This window comes from Haliotis cracherodii, unplaced genomic scaffold (assembly GCF_022045235.1).
Source record: "Haliotis cracherodii isolate W230 unplaced genomic scaffold, xgHalCrac1.p SCAF_7, whole genome shotgun sequence".
Taxonomy (NCBI): domain Eukaryota; kingdom Metazoa; phylum Mollusca; class Gastropoda; order Lepetellida; family Haliotidae; genus Haliotis; species Haliotis cracherodii.
In genome coordinates, this window is record NW_027266330.1 from 56,702,144 (window position 1) to 56,708,143 (window position 6,000).

Consider the following 6,000-nt stretch of genomic DNA (forward strand, 5'->3'; position numbering starts at 1 on the left):
TGCACACTCTAACACAATATGGAATACCAGCACACTCTAACACAATATGGAATACCGGCACACTCTAATACAATATGGAAGACCGGAACGCTCTAACACAATATGGGAGACCCGTATATTCTAACACAATATGGAAGACCGGCACACTCTAACACAATATGGGAGACCCATATATTCTAACAGTATATTGAGGACCCGTATATTCTAACACAATATGGAAGATCGGCACATTCTAACACAATATGGAATACCTGTATATTCTAACACAATATGGAAGACCTGCACACTCCTACAAAATATGGAAGACCGGAACACTCTAACACAATATGGAAGATCGGCACATTCTAACACAATATGGGAGACCCGTATATTCTTACACAATATGGAAGACCGGCACACTCTAACACAATATGGGAGACCCGTATATTCTAACAGGATATGGAGGACCCGTATATTCTAACACAATATGGAAGATCGGCACATTCTAACACAATATGGAAGACCTGTATATTCTAACACAATATGGGAGACCCGTATATTCTTACACAATATGGAAGACCGGCACACTCTAACACAATATGGGAGACCCGTATATTCTAACAGGATATGGAAGATCGGCACATTCTAACACAATATGGAAGACCTGTATATTCTAACACAATATGGAAGAACGGAATACTCTAACACAATATGGAAGACTGGCACACTCTAACACAATATGGAAGACCCGTATATTCTAACACAAAATGGAATACCGGCACACTCTAACACAATATGGAAGACCCTTATATTCTAACACAATATGGAAGACCCTTATATTCTAACACAACATGGAAGACCCGTATATTATAACACAATATGGAAGACCGGCACACTCTAACACAATAGGGAGGCACGGGTAGCCCAGTCGTCTGAGGCGCCGCGATTCGCTGTGAAGAGTTGCGTCCCTTGGGCACGCCAGAAACCTATGATTCGGGGTTCGAATTCCGGTTCGCCCCGGTTATGTTTTTAGGTTTATTAGCACCATACCCGTGCTCGTGGGTTTCACCGAAGTGGTAAAAGTTTGAGACCTGCATCGCTTCGGGCTCTCCTCCAACATAAGGCTGACACGCTGTGATATAACTGGAATACTGTTAAAAGCGGCGTTAAACCCAACTCACTCACTCACTCAGTGCGGATGACGTCACAGTTTGGTTTGTTTGTTGTTTAACGCCCCACTCAGCAATAGTCCAGCAATATGACGGTGGTCTGCAAATAATCGAGCCTGGACAAGACAATACAGTGATTGATATCATGAGCATCGATATACGCAATTGGGATACGATGACATGCATCAACCAAATCAGCGACCACCCGATCCCACTCTGTTACGTAGGAGCAAGGTACGGAATTAGCGGAAGCGGTTGTGGTGCGAGGTCTACCTCTTCGTGGCCTGTCTGCAGTTCTGCCCGTCGTTTTCGTACAGAGAGTGATTGTTGCGATGTGCGCGAAACTTAACCCCGACTTCACCATTCCAAACGCATTTGTCTGTCGAACAATATTAACAACTATCTGACATGACCATTATATTTCCAAAACAAATTTTCGGAAAACACTCTTGTGATCGTCAGTTTATAAAGCTACAATAATATTTCAAAGGAATGTAAGGTTGTCAGGATGAACTAAAAATTTTATAAGGCTATTGAAAAATTGAAAATTGAAAAAAATATATATATTCAAAAATATATGTTTACGATCGTCAGCTACTTCATGGGGGTCTGGTCCGGGAGACGAATTTGGTAGATCTCCGAAACAGTTCTGTCTGAGTGAGTGAGTGAGTGAGTTGGGTTTAACGCGGCTTTTAACAATATTCCAGTTATATCGCGGTGTGTCAGCTTAATGTGGGAGGAAAGCCGGAAGTGATGCAGGTCTCAGACGTTTACCACTTCGGTGAAACCCACGACCACTGGTATGCTGCTGACAAACCTAGAAACATAATCGGGGCGAACCGGGATTCGAACCCACAATCATAGGTTTCTGGCGTGCCCAAGGGACGCAACTCTGCACAGCGATTCGCCAGTTCTGTCTGAACATGTTATTCACAAAAAGGAATCGGATTCGGAACAGGTTGTGCAACTTACAAGATCCCTGCTTGTCTTTTTTTATCGTTTAAACCATGACTTCTTTGTCTTTGGCCGTTCATTAACTATATTCCCCCTTCATTTACCTCGTTCATATAACAATTTCACGAAAAAGGTTTGTCGTCAGTGATATTCAACATTGAAGGCTAACGCGACATTGGAAAAAGGAATAATTCATTTAAGTAATGACATATTTACAAGTATCAAGACGAATAGTTCATCCGTTTATGACCGGGATATTTGTTTTCATTCAGTATGTTATTCTTAATTTTACGTTACATATATCTATATATCTAGCTGTTTTAGTGATGAGTGTTTTTATTAAATAATAGGAACATCAAGTTACATCCCCCATGGTATGGGTCATGTGGTTGCAAATTCTTTTCTTACCTCAGTCTCCTTTGAACCAATTTATTTTAAACAAAATTACCCAGCCACAGATTGATTATTAAAAACTGTTGCAGGAATAAGTGATGGTTAAATAGACATACTCAAATTCAACAACACCAATTACGTAAAGATACGACCCGTGAAGATCCGGGGTAGAATAATTTTTTAGTGCAACCCATGCTAGCCATAAAAGACGACTATGCTTCTCATAAAAGGCGACTAACAGGATCGGGTGGCCTTGAACCTTGAACCTTGAACCTCCCCAACCTCGGGGTCATGGCTTATTGTGTGTCATCGAACGTCGACGGTATTCATTTACCAAGCGGTAGTTGCCTGTCCCGATGCTTAACATGAAATAACGCTCAAACCACATTTTGTGGTCGGGGAAAATCTGAAATGATAAAGAGACTACCTTGCATATTATCAGCCGGATGACAGCTTAATCAGAGAAGGGAGATTTAGCAATTATGCCAAGAGCAAGTAGGATATTTCCCGGGGGACGCGCTGACAGGCAGAGAGTACCGCCAAGATGGACTACCATTATCTGAGAAGTATGCCAATGACGTTTCGGCTCTCTACGAGTCCATGGCGTGACAGGGCAAAATGTACAAACTGCGACGTCAGAGGACACAACGACATAATGACAGATGACGACAGCGGCTACAACGATCTGTCGTCTCGGGAAGAGAAGTTGGACCACCACGAGAGACATACTACGGACAACACAATACTTCAAGAACACTTCTTAAATCTGAAAGTTAAAAATCAATTCTCTTGAAGTAAGTGGTTAGAAATGCGTCTTCTCGCCACTGTCGCTAGGCAACATGAAGAACTAAGAACAGGTTCATGCCGAAACTGATAGGCTATGATACTGTGAAAGCTGGCTCAGAGGTATAAAAGAACTGCTAAATAATAAGCTTAAATCCCGGTATTGGGAAAAATGTCGAAGGCCCTATACACGGGGATTTTTGGTTGTTGTTTACCGCCGCACACATCAATATTCCATTTACATGCCGGCGGTCTGTAAATAATCGAGTCTGGACCAGACAATCCAGTGTCTGATATCATGAGCATCGATCCACTCAATTTAAATTAGATGTTTGGCTCCAAATTCAATTTTGCGCGGTTAAATCTACAGATAACCTTGCTCTTCATTGAAAACACAGTATGTTTATCGCCTAATTCCATTTCATCTCATCTCACCTAACCTCACCTCTTTCAAGTCGATTGTAACGTGTGTAGGGGAATCCTTGAAGGCTCTCTCGTCTTTGTTCGGCACCCAGTTGACATCAAACGTATACATATATATATATATTTCCAATGATTCCCACGATAACTCGGGGTGTTAAGGTTTATATAGCGGACATGCCCCTCGAACCTGCCAAAATATTGGCTTTATGAACTGCGTGTCTGTATGTGTTTTTATGTGATCAGTTTAAGCTGAAGCAGTGGATTGGGATTGTCCTTGAGGCAGTCCCCGACAAGCCCCTTTCTCCTTCTTACCCCACAGGGGTGGTGGGGTAGCCTAGTGGTTAAAGCGTTCGCTCGTCACGCTGAAGACCCGGGTTCGATTCCTGACTTGGGTACAATGAGTGAAGCCCATTTCTGGTGTCCCCCGCCATGTTATTGCTGGACTATTGCTAATAGCGGCGTAAAACCATACTCACTCACCAACTCACTCTCTTGATTGTAGCTATTGTTGAGGTATACATTATAATACCGTGGCGTTGTATCTGAACACAACATCTGATCACAATGGAATTTCACATCCTGCATGAACAGCACATGTACACAGAAACCAAGGCACGTGAGCCTTCTGTGGAACACACAATTACAAACACAGGGCAAAGTTCAAGCTTTAAAATGAATCTGAGACAGTATCTCAATGAACAGACAAAATGGCGAATTGTGGCACCATTGAACTTACGGTGTATCACTACACCCCTTCCTCTGTCTGCAGATACCTACAGTGAAACACTACACCCCTTCCTCTGTCTGCAGATACCTACAGTGTATCACTACACCCCTTCCTCTGTCTGCAGATACCTACAGTGTAACACTACACCCCTCCCTCTGTCTGCAGATACCTAGAGTGTAACACTACACCCCTTCCTCTGTCTGCAGATACTTACAGTGTAACACTACACCCCTTCCTCTGTCTGCAGATACCTACAGTGTAACACTACACCCCTTCCTCTGTCTGCAGATACCTACAGTGTAACACTACACCCCTTCCTCTGTCTGCAGATACCTACAGTGTAACACTACACCCCTTCCTGTCTGCAGATACCTACAGTGTAACACTACACCCCTTCCTGTCTGCAGATACCTACAGTGTAACACTACACCCCTTCCTGTCTGCAGATACCTACAGTGAAAAACTACACCCCTTCCTCTGTCTGCAGATACCTACAGTGTAACACTACACCCCTTCCTCTGTCTGCAGATACCTAGAGTGTAACACTACACCCCCTTCCTGTCTGCAGATACCTACAGTGTAACACTACACCCCTTCCTGTCTGCAGATACCTACAGTGTAACACTACACCCCTTCCTCTGTCTGCAGATACCTACAGTGTAACACTACACCCCTTCCTGTCAGCAGATACCTACAGTGTAACACTACACCCCTTCCTCTATCTGCAGATACCTACAGTGTAACACTACACCCCTTCCTCTGTCTGCAGATACCTACAGTGTAACACTACACCCCTTCCTCTATCTGCAGATACCTACAGTGTAACACTACACCCCTTCCTGTCTGCAGATACCTACAGTGTAACACTACACCCCTTCCTCTATCTGCAGATACCTACAGTGTAACACTACACCCCTTCCTCTATCTGCAGATACCTACAGTGTAACACTACACCCCTTCCTCTGTCTGCAGATACCTACAGTGTAACACTACACCCCTTCCTCTATCTGCAGATACCTACAGTGTAACACTACACCCCTTCCTCTATCTGCAGATACCTACAGTGTAACACTACACCCCTTCCTCTGTCTGCAGATACCTACAGTGTAACACTACACCCCTTCCTCTATCTGCAGATACCTACAGTGTAACACTACACCCCTTCCTGTCTGCAGATACCTACAGTGTAACACTACACCCCTTCCTCTATCTGCAGATACCTACAGTGTAACACTACACCCCTTCCTCTATCTGCAGATACCTACAGTGTAACACTACACCCCTTCCTGTCTGCAGATACCTACAGTGTAACACTACACCCCTTCCTCTGTCTGCAGATACCTACAGTGTAACACCACACCCCTTCCTCTATCTGCAGATACCTACAGTGTAACACTACACCCCTTCCTGTCTGCAGATACTTACAGTGTAACACTACACCCCTTCCTGTCTGCAGATACCTACAGTGTAACACTACACCCCTTCCTGTCTGCAGATACTTACAGTGTAACACTACACCCCAAACAGCAGAACTACGAAATACTTTACAATCTCCACCATGTAAGAGTTCTC